This window comes from Camarhynchus parvulus, chromosome 5 (genome assembly GCF_901933205.1).
Source record: "Camarhynchus parvulus chromosome 5, STF_HiC, whole genome shotgun sequence".
NCBI lineage: Eukaryota > Metazoa > Chordata > Aves > Passeriformes > Thraupidae > Camarhynchus > Camarhynchus parvulus.
In genome coordinates this window covers 26,228,994-26,246,875 of record NC_044575.1, presented here as the reverse complement: position 1 = coordinate 26,246,875, position 17,882 = coordinate 26,228,994, and the positions used below count along the sequence as shown (strand labels likewise).

General features: G+C 38.7%; 1 protein-coding gene across 15 annotated transcripts in view; it reads right to left on the bottom strand.

The window, feature by feature from the left end:
* NUMB (NUMB endocytic adaptor protein) overlaps positions 1-17,882 on the bottom strand; it is a 90,582-nt gene that overhangs the window by 51,635 nt on the left and 21,065 nt on the right. The window lies entirely within an intron of this gene.

Genomic DNA, 17,882 nt, shown 5'->3' with positions numbered 1-17,882 from the left:
GACTACACAAACCGACAGAACTTCCTCAGCCCTTCCAAATCTCGAGTCTGAGCAATGACAACACCATTAAGTGACAACAGTTTCCAGGACACTCATATTCACATTGCCTATTGGAAGTGCCTTATCACCAGAAAGGGTTGCAGTCCATGCATCATGTCTGACAGCTACTGTGGTTTTTTCCATGTTCAGTTTCTTTCCTGTACTTGGTCCTTCTGTTTTCAAGTTTAACTCAAGGCTGAGTCCTTTCTTAGTCCATCAACTTGAATTTTAGAAATTTCTTAAGATTAAACATTAAAGTCATTCTGACTGGAAGTAAACTTACTAGTGGTACAAGATGAAATCCCCTAAACCCTGAAACTACGGCAGAAAGAATGGGATGAAATTCAGCGTGCCCTGGATTCTAAACCCCAAAGCTGACAAGCAGTCACAACTACATAAATTTTTATTCCCAGTATTTTGAAATATCAAGTTAGTGATCTACACAGGCCTTTTTTATTGTCATAGAACTTCTCTCTCCCTGAATTCTTACAAAAAAGAAGAACTAAAGATGAAGGTGACAGAATAACTTCAGAGTCTGGAACTGAATGCTTTTCATAGCCTCTAACATGAACTTCTAAAATGCAACAGGCTGCTGTAACAAAGCCAAGATAACTGAGGTTATCTTGGATTGTCCTCCAGCCACACCCAGGAATGCAATGCATGCCAAAACTCCACAGTTGGTCACAGACATGGGCGCAGGAGGAATCGCAGTGTGCTCTGAGTCAGTTTCTCACCGCTGGAATCAGGCATTTAGGCGGGCTTGCTATAAATATCCAGTGCTGGAGATACAGGAGGAGATGGGAGCCATATGTGGGAGACCCAAATACCAATTACACACCGAGCAAAGTTCCAGCAACACAAAATTAAGGAAGAAGAGGAGATTCAGGAAATGGCCTACTTTAAGGCATACAGAGCGCTGTTCTGAACTCTCACAGAAACAGAGCAACCAAGAAATAAGGCAGGGAAAGAAATCAGAAGTTTGAGCTACAGAAAAATCCCCCTTGTATACAATCCTGTTATTGAATTTATGTTTTCTACATAGAATAAGTAAAATTTGTGTGAAAAACCAGATTAACTAGTAAGGCAAAAATTCCAAAAGATGTGACTGACCACGTAAGCTAACTTCACAGGACATACCTAAAGTCTGCCCAAGTTTAAGATCATATTCATAGCTGAACATACATGTGACCTGCTCCAGTTTTTGCAGTTAAATTGTCTTACTCCCTTTTTCTGTTTGTTTGTTTGATGGGGAGGGGAGGATGGTTTTCTACTAAGAACATTTTTACTTTTCAAAATATTCTCTATAGGTGTCTTTTCTAGTAAAGAGGATTTTTAAAATTTTGTTACTGCTACATTCCTCTTCTAGAAGCCACCCTGGACTTACAAAACAATAAATATCTGAAGAGAAGTTTTAAAATTGTCTTACATTTCACAAGAATGAAGACACCTAAAGCAAACTTGTAAAATCTTTCCTAAAGGGGTAGAGGAGTTTAGGTGGTGCAGAACAGGATTACTTGACATACTTATTTCCCTGATACTGGAAAGAAGGCTAGAAAGCATTCCTAAAATATTTGATAGTCTTGAGATTCACAGTAGGAGACTGTATTTCCTGCTGGATAATAATAGTATTATGTTAGACATAAAAACGACTATGTCTGTAAAATTAAAGTTACAACACGTGAAGCTCTCAGCAGAGCTGTTCTGTTTGAAGGGAGACTCCAGAAGGCCCAAGGGACTTGTGACACACCAGCAAGAGGGATGACTGAACACCTCTGTAAAATCTAAGTATCCCAGGTTGATGACCATTGTGTGAAGTTAATCTATGCTCACTTTGGTACAAAATCAGAACCTAGACCTCTGACTGATTCTCCTTTATAAAATTATTTTGGGAATGGGAAAGAAAAAAAACAGTGTGCTTTTTGTAGATATAGTTACCCAGAGACTATGGGAGCAGGCAATGTGTGTCAGTATTACTGACTAAGCATCATGTCCTAGGTCTGAGAAGTAAAAAAATTAAGGAAATAACTAAAACATGAATAAAAAGGCATCGCTGGCATAGGTATTGCTATGTGACATCTTATCTAGCTTTTATAGTGACTAATTATTGACTGGCATCACAGAAAAAATAGATTTTGAGTAGAAGTCTGAATATTGATAACATCAGCTTAATGAATATGATGTTTAAAACCAAATCCAAGCAAGACTCAAGTCTTCAAACTAGAGAAACGTTTAAATTTATCTACTAAAAACACTGTAAGAACACATGTTGTTTATTTACACTATATTACGTTTCAAAGGTTCAAACTTTCAACATATCAGTAACTAGTAACATTTTCTGAATCTATTTTAAGTGGTTAAAGATTCTCCCTATGCAAACAATTAGAGGGACTTTTTAAAGATCTCACTGAAGTTAAAGGTCTAGGTTGAGATGAGTTCCGAGAACATGAATAGCACTTCCATGCGATGTTCTCAGTTATATTAAGACACACATTTTAAAAAGGAATAAATGTCCTGAGGATGTCCCACAATTTATTTATAATATTTCACAGAATCTTTCAAATTCTAAAGCTCACAAAATCTTAAGACAAAAAGATGTGGTATTCAGTTTTTAAGAAATTATGGAGAAAGCTTAGTTCAGGGAATAAACAGGTTACACAACCAATCAAAGAAAGGAGAACTGACAGAGTACACTGTTGATTTCAAACAAGTGCTAACAAATAGCTCCTTCAATAATTTGAATCCAGTCCACCCAGGATTTGAAACTACAAGGCATTCACTTCCACCTATAGTATTAAGTCATTGGTTTTCCATAGCACTTTACTTACCATTTGGGAAAAAAAAAAGTCTGTTGTTGTAAGAACTCCACAGATTACTACCCATACAGACTTGGTCAGTTACACTACAGACAAATACAGATGATACAGTTCCCCAAAATTCAGAGCATGAAAAGGTAATGTTCTGTAAGAGAAGGAGGTAAGGCAAGAATGTAGCTGTGACACAGGCTTCACTGGACAGGCTGCCCTGAGACACTCCCTGCAAATTCTCTTCACCACCCACACCTCCTCACATTAGGCATCCAGATATGACATGCAGCAGGAAGGGCCTAGACAGCCTTCATCGTGGGTCAGGTGTACTGGAACACTTTGGGAAACCTAAACCAACTGTACATGGCCTCAAAGGCTACAGCCAGGGTACCTAACTGGATCTGGGAAACACTGCAGCGTACACAAACCAAAGCCACCTTCAGCTGCCTTGTTTTGGCAGGTTCTGGTAGTGCCTGCGTCAGTTCTGACACTCCAAAGCAAACATTTTCTAGCAAGCTACTACAGTCCTAATACCTTAGGACAACTCAATCAGAAGCAATAGCTATATCCTGCTATAGAAGCTAGCACAGCTAACTGTGACTGTCACTTATTACATTCCACCAGAGCAGCAACTGACATGACACAACCACATAAAATTAAAAATATAATCTACAGTTTTTTTTTTTTAATCTCTGCAGTTAATGTGGTCATGAAGTCCATCCTTCTGTGACAGAGGATGAAAACCAGTGAGTTTTAGGAGGCAACAACAGTCCTCCACTTGGGTACAACAACTTCAGTGAAACCTTCAGCACCACTCTGCCTTTTCTGCAAAGCCTGAGCAATTGCATCACTGGGCCACTGGAGATGCCTCATTTCCTCTGCGTCTTCAAGTCTTATGCAAGGTTTTACCAGCTCCAGCTCTGCTCACTGATAACATAAGAAAGCTTGTAAAAAACATCTGAGAAGGAGCAGGGTAAGGTCCAGAGTAAAACATTTGGGTATGTACAGCGTATAGTATGTTCAGTTTCATAAACTGAATTTAGTGTTATTCCTGAATCCTGCTTTCACTCATTCAAGTTTGTCTTTGTGACTGGCAGAGCTACTTTACTCTTCAGTGCACACTTATAAAAATAACTGTGCAGACAGGATCCCAAGGTGTACTAATAAGACAGTTACAAGCCTAGACAGCAGGAAGTTTCAGCCTATTCCAAAGGAGCTTAATACTTAATGGAAGCATAGAGGCCTACAATTACACAGCTAAGTCCCAGTATACGTTTTTTACAAGATTAGAGCTGGAAAAATTCACCTGTCCTGAGAAGGAAAGAAGCCAAATGGCAGAAGAGAGATAGAGACAGCCAGGAAAACATTTCCAGAATTTCTCCCTTTAGCCTTGAATTACAGAAGTCATTGGTGGTTTTTACACCTCTTGAACTCCCACAATATATTCAGTCAACATGGTTTACCTCATCAGTAAAGACTAGAGCAAATATCCAGAATAAGTATCTCTGGAAAGGGAGTCTACAAATACTCAGAGATAATTTTTTTTTAATAAATGTCAGAAAATATAACACACACACCCCAGTTTGGTTATACATACCATGGTTGTTTGGTAGTTGTATATGTTACCTTCTGCCATTTTTATCTGTTTTTTTTAAACAAACTTATTTCTATCATGCCAAGTACAAACTAATGCATGTATAAGGACTAAAAGCAGACAACCATCACTCCCATCCAGAAAGTAAAAGGGGACTTGATTAACCTGAAAAGATGCAGTTTGAATCGCAACCTGAAATATACTGCAAAATTTACATAGATGGCAATTGTGGTGGCCAAGGGCAGGGAGGGAGAGAAATGCTAAGTATTCTTTCATTTGAGAATCAAAAATTCTTGCAGTTACAGAATTTTAGTCGACTGTTAGGCAACACTGCCTGACCACTTCCCAAAACTTGGGGCAGCAAACGTAGCGACTTCAAGATGACATATTTATAGCACACATAACCCCCATACAGTCATTAATTCCATAATTAAACACTAAAACAAGATGCTATTATGAACACAATGTCTCTGGCAACGTATCACATTCAGATAGACACTGAAATATCTTCTGGAAAATTGAGCTCGATCTAATCAGGAGTTGGTATTTCCTGGCCAATGATGACTAACTCTTCTAAACCATCATTAAGTATCAGGAAATATCCACCCCCAACATCAATCACTATCTAAACATACACCAAAGTATCATGTTTTGAACATCTTCATTCACAGATAAATATCATACAGGCAAAAGTGAGGGGAAGAAAAACCCTTTCCACCAGTCTTCAAGTAACCAGAATACAAAATCAAGTCCTAATATTAATAACAAAATGTGAGTTGGGGCCAGATCTCCAGCTCACTTGTACAGTTTCACAAGATAACACTGGGCTCTTCCACAGTTCTCTCACTCCCTTCATTCATACATTAAAATGCTACCAGAATTAAACTGATCCAAACCACAATTATGGGAGGGTGGGTTAGAGAAGAGCTTGCACTGGTACTGTGAGTAGTTTATACAGTGAGGACACTGGTCTTGCACACCTCTGCTGTGCCCTTCCCTCTCAGCTTCCCACGTGCACTGTCCTGCTGCCCCGACCAATTCCAGTCCTCAGCAACCCACGCAAAGCAAAGAAACAGACCAAAGAGCCTCAGTGCAAACTCCAGCCTAAAGGAGAAGCCATGCCTTTTCATCTCCATTTTCTGTTCCATTAAAAACAGCAGAGGAAAGAAAGCACTTCTTAGCTAAAAACAAACAAAGAAAGAAAAAGAACTCATGGTAAGTGACAGACAACATCACATTTATATTCAGGAAGGCTCAGGAGTGGACAATTGTCCTCTTCATTTCTGTAGAAATCAAAATTAAAGGCTCTCAGTAGGAAAGTCACAGCTCTAATCCCCCCTTCCCCATCTCCCTGAAGGTACTAATAGAAAGTTTCCATCACAGCAGTCAACACATCACTATGTTGTGAATATTAAATCTAACCGAATAAGACTGACATGATTTCCTCTCCTATCCTTTTTCCATCTTTTTTTCTCCCTTTAAAGGAAAAAGATTTGCTTTACAACTGCCATAAGTGCACCAAAACTATTTCTAATTTACTTAGAATTACAAAATCATTTAATCCCTGATGAAATTGCTAGTTGATATTAATTATGCTACTCTTCTTCTATTAGAATTCTACACACTTACCTTAAGCTGGCAGGTGGTTCTCTGCAAGTCAAACAGTTCCTAATTAAATCCTAAAATCCCATCAAACATCAATACTTAAAACTACTACCTTCAAGCAAATCTAGAGTGTGTGTATCAAGAATGATTTTGTTCCAACAAGCATTCTGGTGAGTAGAATCTACTGCCCGAATAAAGCAGCATTTTTTTTCTCTGAACATGAAAAATCAAACCTCTTATGAAAATTGATATTCATTCCCAACCCTCCTCCCAGAAGAGCTAACCACTTATCAAACCACTACAGTAGATCTTCTGGCAACTCTTTGAGCTGTAATCAGAGATCAGACTTACATTCAGATCTCTGGGGGAAAAAACCACCACCACCACAACACAGAGCACACACCCATACAGAGTCCCCTTCATAATTTAACTTTAATTTACCAAGACGGCTCCTTTGCACTCATCTGGAAGCATGTTATGTGTCAATGGTAAAATGGAATTCAGCTTTTTTGGAGAAAACTTTTTTGGACCAACTCACAGTACTGCAAGGACAGAAATGAGTTGCTACACTGAAAAAAGTTAACAAGAAAACTTTCAGCAGCAAACTGCTTTAAAAATTTGTTTTTTAATTTTTTTAAATTTCCTACCAATCCAGCCCTCTAATTCTACTATATAAAGGTGTCTAAAGTCAGTCTATATCAATGTGAAGGATGTAAAGAGTCATGATTTGGGGGAAAAAATAAACAGAAAAACAAACTGAAATACTACAAAAAAACTACCTCAGCATTTATCTTGCTTTTTAAAACAGCTGTGTCACATGGAGTAAAACAGCCTACGAAACTATATCTACAAAGCAAGGGCAGAGTTTTAAACTAATCAGTACAAAGGTCCTCAAGAAACTGAGTTTTCACAAATTACAGCTTTGCACACAGTTCAGTTTATAATGTGGACTTTGTAAAGATTTGAGACTTTCCTAGTGACACGCTTCTGAGTACACAACAATATGAGGAAGTGCTGTAGCTAATACCCCTCTTCTTGCAGACAGTCACATATCAACCCATGCATCATTGTTTAAAATGGCTCCAGCTCCAAAGGGTGAAGATCTACTCCCTGTCCTGTCTTGACCTTAAGGGAGGGACACACTGTCCACCAAAACATCCTGTCAGGAAAGCAGTAAGAAGTGTGCAAATTTGGAGATTAGGACAATAAATACACTTTTGCTGGTTACTTATTTGGGTTTTCAAAAAACTTCTTGTCGAAGAATACAGAGGCTTTTCTAACCAATTTTTGTCCACACCAGAAATCCTCATGAACATGTCCACTTGGCAGCTGCAGGGAACTAGGAACTATGTATTTGTGAAGCTCCCTGTGGGAAAGTCTTGTGTGAAAGTTTTCATTGTTACATCCATTCTCTTTTGAAGTTACATGTTTCCTGAAACTGGTTTAGCAGAACAAAACTGCTATTAATTATTTGCTATTTCTTCCAATATAGATATTTGGAATTTATGTGAACATAGTCCAAGTCTGTTCACTAAGTAAAGTACATGCACCTATTTAGGAAAAAAAATGGGATGTTTACGGCTTTGGGGTTTTTTTCTGTTTCCTTTTTTAGGACTGCATTCCCAAACCTGTGAGGAGGTGCCCATGACATAAGGAACAAGTGTTTTAATCAGGTTCTTTTTCAATATATTTCTTAGAACTGGCACCAAGTTCTTACAGAACAAGCTGTTTATGTCAATAATAAACTGCAGGGCTCCTAAATAAATTGGTAACACTGTACCTATTTGTCTCTTAAGTAAAATTACTGCTTTTTACTGGTCAAAAAGTCTTATTTTCTCAAGCACAAAATTAACAAAAAAAAAAACTGGTCCAGATTACTCAAATGACTACTTTAAACGTGGTTTTATTGTGTTTTTATTATCATACTTTTATATTTTTATTTACCTTTATATCTAGCTATCTGTTCTCCCAAGATGAACAGTGATCTCTGCATTTTCTTTAAGTTTATGCAAGTGGAGAGCATAAAGCAAATAAGCAACATTATTTCAACCTTTTTATAGTAAAATGTCTACTGAAAGCCACACAAAAGCTTAATTCAGGTTAGTGTTATAAACTCTAACAATGTTTACTGGAGTGAAACAGTTGGACAAGCCTGCTCTCATATTTAGTTTAATCGCTAAGTGTCAGCAATTAGTTTGCCTCTCTAGATACTTGTACTTGAAACTGAGATTTGGAGGAAAATAAACCTGGCAGATGAGATCCCAAACACTTAGTATTTTTTCCAGCTCAAGCTTTTCATACCTTAGATAAAATGCATTATCTCATTTTTTAACATCGGGTTAACAGTTAATAATTTTTTTGAGAGAGAATGTAATTTTATCAAATAGCAAAGAGAATTCTGCAAGCAACACACAGCAAAACACAAAGCCAAGTCACAGAACCAAATGTGAGCTTTCATATATTAAAACCTAAAACCAAACAGTGACACTTTCATACTGTGTTTTTTAAAACAGTGACAAAGTAAATCATACAATCCAGACCAAATAAACCAGATATTATAATTTATAGGCTCTAGTCGCATTCTGTCCCATGTATACACACCATTTTCTATGAAGTAAACTAAGACTGAGATCTCAATTTCTCAGGAACTAGAAGTACTGCTAAATTCACAAATGCCATTTCAAATAATAAAGAAATACGTTAGCACATGGAAAAGATTCATGAACATAATTTTTTAGAAAGGTTCACTACATTATGAGCTGCTACTTGGGCTTTGTACAAACTCACAGGAAAAATATATCCCTTCTTCAAAAAGTTGTTACAGAATTGTTTTGTCTTCACTGTATTTTTACTGTTCAGCTTCAATTGCACTGAGCAACCTTTAAGGGCAAAAGTTAGTTTTTGAAGTCCAATTTCAGACTGAGCAAAGTCTATCAAAAGATTTTCATTGAGTCCTGGATTGCTTACCTAGCTGTAATGGTGTGGTTCTCATATTACACTGTGCCATAATTACCTCTATTTAAAATGAGAAAACAACTCTGTTTAAACACTTACTGTCACTTTAAGATCTTCAACAAACTACACTGCAGTCATGCTACTGTACACATCAGGGATATGACTACCATTTCTTTTAGAAAGAAAATCAACTCCATTTAATTCCTGCTTGAATCTAGACATCTGGAATCAGTATATACACGAGGAAGAACCACACAGCTGCAACTGTATAAATATTTTTCTTACCAATTCCCTGCCAAGAGCATCTCAAAATTATAAGATCAATTTCACAGACAAGAAATAAAATTAAGGTCACACAGGCAGAAAAACTTTTAGAATTTGGGTACTCATATTTGGCGTGAGAGGTATTCCAGGGCTAACACACAGTCTCATCTTGGATCGCATTTTCCAAATTTTGTTTCCTGCAAACTTCTGGGGCAGAGCTGGTGCTTCCTTAAATTGGCATAATGATTATCACTGATTGTATCATAAGAATTTCTGGCATCCACTTCAAATAACAATCTAGCAGACAACACACATTCCAGCTTGCGTTATTAGGATTAAAACAGGAACCCCTTTCTATTGATATATTCCTTCCAACAAGGGTTATCTAAGCAATTGCCAAACTGATTGCAGTTGATTACAGTATGATGATGCATAGACACTTAGGTATATTTGTTAGCTGAAAATACTGCAGCAAATGTAAGTTTTCAGAGGTTTGATTTATAAATAAGTTTGAGAATGCCCTTTTGATCTAACACAGTAGCTTGGAACCCATAAAGTACCTGGAACATTATTTCTAGATTCAGACCACTAGGAGAGATTTTTTTTTTTTTGTTCACCTCCAGCCAAACAGTCTGCATTCTGCCTACTCATACAAACTCGTGATACCTGTGCAACTTCTTTACAGAAATTAATACATATGGTCATCTATCACTGATGCACCAAAAAATCCATTCTTTCCTTGGACACATCTGCTAACCCAACATAAGTAAAAAGTTAACCACGGAAGCCTGCAAAAGTGTTGCAGTACAGCTGAACACCTACATCAAGTATCAGTGGCACCAATTCTTTGGCACCTTTTCTTTGCATAATCACATTAATCAAAGTTTGGGGCTTGATTTGGTTTTGTACTGTGGCTAAACAACATTGAAAAGTATCGCCATTGCAGAGACTGCCCATATTTTAGAAACTTGTGATGGTTCTTCCACTCATATACAACCATTCATGAAGGAACAAAGTTATGGAAGGATGTCACAGTATCAGACCACAATAAAGACACACTGCAGCAGAACAGCTCAAACCTTAGGCAACAGAAATTGATACACTGGGCTGTTCAGCAGGGAAGAGCATAATTCATACCATGCAATGATTCCAAGTTCTCCTCCTGAAGTTTGCAAACTATTACATTTCTAAGATCACACTCAGCACTGATCCTACAAAGCTGCTGCTTTTTGCTCCTTTCAAACAACTACAGTCACATTAGAGTTTCACTTTTTAAGGTTTATGAAAACCTTCCAGAATTTACATACTACTACTTACTTGCAAGTTTGGCCATGACAGTTGATACGGGTCATCTTCGTCAAGTCCTTCTTGTGGATTCCAATTTCTTGTATCAAATGCTTTATAAAGCATCACACAAGATGCTTAACACCAACACTTCTACTAAAGCTATTCTGGTCACCTGTAAACACAGACAATTCAAGAATCTGTTCCTAATCTTCATCCTCAAAGATTTTGCCTCTTCATCACCCACTTCTTTGCAACTGCTTACTACAGCTAATATATTTCAAAAGATGAGAACTGTGAACAAAACCTTGAAAGAGAGGTGCTTTAGCAAACAGTAATGTGAAGTGACGAAATTCATTTTGAAGACTTAAGGACAGCTGGACAAGATGTTGCACTTTCACAAAGAAATAACTTACAAATCACATGCAACTTGTGGCAGCAGAGATGACTGTACAGACTGTGGGTTCAGCAACACATGGCTAAACAGCAAGAACCCTGCAAATTTTCAAGGGGCAAACCACTATGATTAAAACCACTTTCACATTCCTCACTTCACTGAACTCTGACATCAAGTAGCATTTAAATAATCCAGAGCTGTGAAATGACCTCGTCAACACTTCAACTATCCTTAAAATATAAGTTCTAGTTTTGTTATCACAGTCTTCTCTAGGACTTTGATAGTTCTCTCCAACAGTTTTTGCATATTTCAGTCTAAATCACCACACATAAACGACAGTATGCTGCTCAAGGTGGAGTACCAGCAGTCTGCCAGCACCTGGCAACTGTGTGAGCAGTGAAGCACAGGGATGATGATGCTGGAATGCAGACACCCTTCCAGCAGATTTGCTTGCTGAACCTTTTTAAATGTAAGATTCCTGTCAGCCCATGTCTTTAGCCTGTCAAGGTCCCTCTGAACAGCAGCAAAGGTGTCTGTTGTGTCATCCACTTCTCCCAATTTTGCATCATCTGTGAATTTGTGGAGGGTGCACAGCATCCCATCACTCAGGTATTAATGAAAATAAACAGCCCAGGCCCTACTACCAACCCCTAGGGCACACCACTGCTAATTGGCCTGCAGCTGGACTTTGTGGCACCATTCACACCCCTTTGAGCCCAGCACTTCAGCCAATTTGCAATCCTTTTCCCTGTCTACTTAGCCAGACCAGATGGTGAGGGTGTTAAGGGAGATAATGACAAAAGTACTGTTAAAGTTAAACAGTACAAACTTCTCTTTTCTTCTCCACCAACCCAGTCATTTTGTCAAGGAAGGCTGCCAGGTTGGTCAAGTACGATTTCCCCTACCTAAAGCTACAATAACTATTGCTAATCATCTTTGTGTCCTTCTTATGTTTGGAAATGGCTTCACAGGAGAATTTTCTCCATCATCTTCCCGACGTCTAGGTGAGGCTGAGCAGTCTGCAAATACCCAGACCTTCCTGCCCTTCTTGGAGGCAAAAGCAACACTTGCATTCTTCCAGTCCTCAAGAAGAGTCTTCCACTATTTCAATCTTTCAAAAACAATTCAGAGTGGTTTTGTTCTGATATCAGCTCTCTGACCACTCATAGGTGCATTCTATCAGTTCCCATGCACTCTCTTGTGGCCAACTATTTAAACTGTTGCCTTACTTGGTCCTTCTCTACTGAGGCTAAATCTTCACTGCTCATTGCTCCAGACTTTCCCACTAGTCTCTAAGGCCTGGGACTCCAGATGACAAATCCTATCAAATAAAGGTAAAAAAGCAGTTCTGTGAATTGGAATCATACTCTAGAGCAATAGGCTGGTTTAAACAAAGTGTCCAAAACAAACAGCAGGAGTAAAAGCTGTAGAGAAGCAGAGACTATTAACAGCCTGATATGTGTCAAGACAAAAATGACATCTTTACACTTATAAAAAGCAATGTATTCCCAAACTTCAGTGTGTTTTAAAATAATAAATAATTTCAAACCTAACTAAGGTTAGGTTAGCAACTAAGAGGGATAAACAAAATCCAATTTTGCAGAAGTCCAGATATGCTTTAGTATATCCAGCTAGAGGCATTGCAGCCACTCTACCACTGTGTGATATGAGGCAGCTCTTAAAGGCACAAGGAATCTGAACATCTGTAGAAACACCAACAAAGAAAATCTGAGGAAACCAACAGTATGTCCTTACTCAGTTCCTTCTAAATTGGTGGCTCCCTAACTGATCTAACAGGTTTTTTTAAAAGTCTTTGAACAAAACTTTAATTAAATCTATTCCAAAACAAGTACTCATTTCAGCTCAGTGCTCTAGGTAAAACTCCAATGCATTTACAAGTATAATCAGTTCAGCACAGTTCTCCCTCTTTCCTCTATAAATACAGTTATTTATGTTTGACCCCAACCCACACTACAACTCAAATACCCAGCATACAGCTCTTTCATCTACTTCTTTTTCACAACCTGATCAATAGCAGAATGGCAGATGAAGAAAGGTTGGGCGTGATACCTTCAGAAAACAGTCAGAAAGGGTTTTTTTTGTCTGACTGTGATAGTGAATACAAAGACCTGCCTGAGCAAGTGCTTTTACTACTGGAAATGCATCATACCTGCACAAAAAATACCATTTCCACAGATTCATAGAACAGTTTGGGTTGGAAGAGAGCTTTTAAAGTTCATTTAGTCCAATGCTCCCTTGCAATGAGCAGGGATATCTTCAACTAGATCAGGTTGTTCAAAGCCCCACTCAACCTCACCTTGAACACTTCCAGGGGTGGGGCATCTACCACCTCTCTGGGCAATCTGTTCCAGTGTTTCACCACCCTCTCATTTAAGAAATGTAAAACATTTCTTACATATGTCTAATCTAAATAGACTCCTTCAACTTGAAGTCATTACCCCTTGGCCTGTTGCAACAGACTTTGCTAAAATGTTTGTCTTTCTAATAGCCCCTTGGAGTACTGAAGGCTGCAATAAGGTCTACCCAGAGCCTTCTCCTGGCTGAACAATTCCACTTCTTTCAGCCTTTCCTTAAAGGAGAGGTGCTCCATCCCTCTAATCATCTCCATGGCCCTTCTCTGGACTCACTCCAAGAGGTCTGTGTCCTTCCCATGCTGGGGACCCCAGAGCTGGATGCAGCACTGTGGGTGGGGTCTCAGCGGACCAGAGGGTGTCATCAGCAAATTTTCTGAGGGTGCACCTGATCCCTTTAACTACATCATTAATGAAGATATTAAATAGCACAGACAGCTGAGGACACCTTTTGTCACCAATGTCCTTTGGGACACTGAGCTCCTGGCTGCATCGAGAGAGTAGTGGTCAATGGCTCAGTGTCCCAGTGGGCATTGGTGAGAGGTGGTTTAACCCATCAGATTTAAAACTCAATGAAACAAAGGTATCAAAACAAATGAGTAAAGAAGAAAACCAAGATACAATGAAAATTAGTGTTATTTATTTAAATTTTACTCATTTTCCAGTTACTACTCTAGTTCTATTAACATCCATCCAAAAAGCAAAATTACATCTCTTCTCAATACATTTATTGAAAATCCAGATATTAACATGAGACCTGTAACATCTCAAGCATCCCTACAGGCCAGGACACTCAGAGCCCCATCCGTATTGACTCAATTCTGACCAAGCATTTGAAAGCCTCTTTTGAAACAGCACAATGGGTCACACCACTCAGCACTTCACACATCTAAAGAGGCATCTGAGCATGGAAAGCAGAGACTGCTTGCATCTCTACAGGTTATTTCTGTACTCACCAAGGAAAAAGTGTGATCAACTGACAAGAAGTAATTTTATTAAAAGATTTTAATTTTTTTTAACCTGTGTAAATCTGTTAATTAGTAAATGCCATCAGTCCAGAAAGTGATGGCATTTACTAATTAACAGATACACAGGTCTGTTACAGTCACAGTATTTAGGTCTTGCATGCAGAACCAAAGCTTCAGCAAAGCAAAAATCTTACTAGTGATCCACAGGTCAGACACAGCTCATCAAGAAATTCCACTTTAGAGTGGATGAGACAATGGTCAGTTACTACTTGGACATCTAAAGAAATGGAGTTTACTTTACAAAACTGAGAAACTTCAATTAACTATTATAAATTATAATTTCAATACTGTGGACCGTTTCATAATACTACTTCCTTTTCATAAAGAGAATTTCTGTGTTTTTAATAAAATCTCACCCTATTCAATGGCCACTGCTAACAATCTTCAACCAAAAAAAATTTGTTGTACAATACATATCTGTTTATGCTGGGTGAGTCTGGGAGAGAAGGAAAAAAAAAGGAAAAAACACATCAAGTACCTTTAGTATGAGGACTGTTTTTCCTGTTACTGGTTTTTAATTCCAGTATGCTCAAAACTGAACAAAATGGCAATAGTTTCTTATTCTATTGTATAGATACAATTTCCTTTCCTTATATATAAGGAGAGGAAACATACCCTTAATAAGGAGTTTCTCTCCAGGGCTATATCTATCATAGGTCAGTCTTCAATATGAAAGCCATCAACAAGCTCATCAAACCTTCCTGAGCACTAAGTGACAAGACTAACAGTGAGCACTGCTAAGCCAAATTTCTCAAGGAATCTGCTTAAGGACATTCAGTTTTCAGAAATATTGATATGACCAGGACCATGCTACTAAATATTACAATTAAAGTCCTCACCAGGTCACCTCCCTGCATCAAACTGCACCTAAGCATAACAGTGACATCTGTACACATCTGCTGAGAAAACAACCAGCACTTAACTTTCATAAAGGAAAAACCAAAATAAAAGGGTTCAGGTGCTGAATAATGAAATTTTGCGCTAACTTTTCCAAAGCTGGTTTCCCAAATTGCTAGTTTCATTATGGTTTCAGAATCTGAAATTTCAAGATCAATAGAAGCAGAACAGGAAAACTTAAAACAATCCTCCCAAAATGCTAGATCATAAAATGAAACAAAGAAACTATGACCCAAATACACATATTTTACATTATGCTGGTTACCCCTGAACGAGAAAAACTGGTTTGCCCACATGGACAAAAGAACGGTATTACTCACCCAACTAATGTTTCCCTAATTCAGCTTTACCAAAATGAACATGCTCTTTAGTCTATTCTTGAGGAAAACTCTGTGACAGTAGAAAGTGGTCCTACAGTTTCATTACAGAAATGCAAAGGGCAGAAAATGGCAACAGTGATCAGCAGCGTATACTGAGATGATGTGTGAGCTAAAAAGGCCATAATGCTAGCATACCACTACGGATTAGGACTTAACACAGATGAAAGGTTTGTGTGATAGCTGAATATTTGAAAACTTTTGACCCCACCAAAACTTTTGGGAACAAGAGCCGTCAAGATGCAACACTGCACCAGTAATACAGAAGCCCACTCTTAAGCATCTCTGAACTTCCATGACAATCTCCTAGACAAGATATTTATTTAGATACTTCCCTGACACTTTTTAAATTTGCTATCACTTGAAAACACTTTATTTGCTATCACTTGAAAAGCTTTGTCTGGAAATAGCCAGATGTTTTCCACTATCAAATTGCTAGCTGTTCCGGTTATTTCAGAAATTTCATGTAATAGTTATAATTTTGTGGTGGGCTGACCTTGGCTGGACATCAGGTGTCCACCAAAGACATTCCCATCACTCCCACTCCTCAAATGGACAGGACAGAGAAAATACAGTGAAAGGCTCTTGGGTCAAAGTAAGGACAGGATCATCACTCACCAATTACTGTCATGGGCAAAACAATCTTGACTTGCAAGTCAATTTAATTTATAACCAATCAAATCAGTAGGACAATGAGAAACAACTTTCTCCCTGCTTCAGCATGGGGTCTCTGTCATGGGAGATTATCCTCCATGAACTTCTGCAACATGAGTCAGTCCCATGGGCTGCAATTCACAACCCCACTGCTCCAGCATGAGTCCCCACCACAGGGTACTGTCCTTTAGGAACAGACTGCTCCAGCAGGGGTCCCCTGTGGGGTCACATGTCCTGGCAGCAGACATGCTTCAGCCTGGGTTTCTCTCTCCATGGTCCACAGGTCCTGCCAGAAGCATCCTCTAGCACAGGCTTCCCATAGGGTCACAGTCTCCCTTGGGCACCCACCTGCTTTGGCATGGGGGTCTCCTGGGGTTCCAAGTGGGTGTCTGCTTCACCTTGGACCTCCACAGACTACAGGGACCAGGCCTGGCTCACCACAGTCTCCACCCACAGGCTGCCAGGAAATCTCTGCTCCACCACCTGAAGCCTCTCCTGGACCTCCTTCACTGACCTTGGTGACAGCAGACTGCTTCTCTCATATGCTCACTCCTGTCTGTCTGCAACTGTTCCCACACAGAAACATTTTTTTCCTTTCTTAAACCTGTTATCCCACCACTACATGGGATCAGCCTTGGCCAGCAGCATCTCCACCTTGGAGCCATCTGGCACTGGCTATGTCAGGCATGAGGGGAGCTTCTCACAAGCCACACCTGAGCTCTTCCTGCTACCAAAACCTTTCCATGTAAGCCTAACATATTATTGCATAAAACTTGAAGAAAACCTAAAAAGGAAAATTAGTGTTAGTATTTATGGTCCATTTTTAGATATCCTTGGGTATGAAGAGTCCACTTCAGCCCCCTCTCCCCTGCCTCCTCTCTTCTCATTTCAGTAACATAATTCTTCAGCCTTAGATGTAAAACATCACAGTGAAATGTCTTTAGTTAATTATTACTAGTTGTATAAAAATACTTATTTATATAAATATTAGTCCTAAATGACTTCATTTTCCATTTAAAGATACTACTTGTATAGACTTCTTGTTTCAATAAATTAAATAATATAAAGCCATTTGCAGATGAATCAAGCTTTTTAATTCATCTATGTCTATATATAAACAGAGGCAGAGGGGAAGTTACTATCTGTTTGTTTTAGAAACAACCACACATGTAGCATTCCAAGGCTGTTCATAAAAATTCTTATGTGTGTGTGCAGTGTATGGAGCCACGTCTGAACCTTGCTAATGGGGTTTTGCATACAACAGGCTTAAAAGAATCCTCCAAGGTATCACCTCATGGCAAGCAGCCATTTTCAGGTACAGTTCATGGGACACTCAATATGTTTGATGATGAAATGTTCTTACCATTCTAGCAAAAAAAATATGGGCTGCACTGCGCTTCCCTAAATTTATCCAGTAGAGACCAAGATTTCTCAGTAAAATCACAGACCAAGTCCATACTTGCTAAAAATAGAACATGACAGCAGTTGGCATGATACTATCATATACTTCTTGCGATGACAAGTGTTGGGTTTTCCTTATATTTAACTCATTGTCATCTTTCATTACAGCCTCCTCTCAAAGGAGAAAAGATGATACACAAACACGCACAGA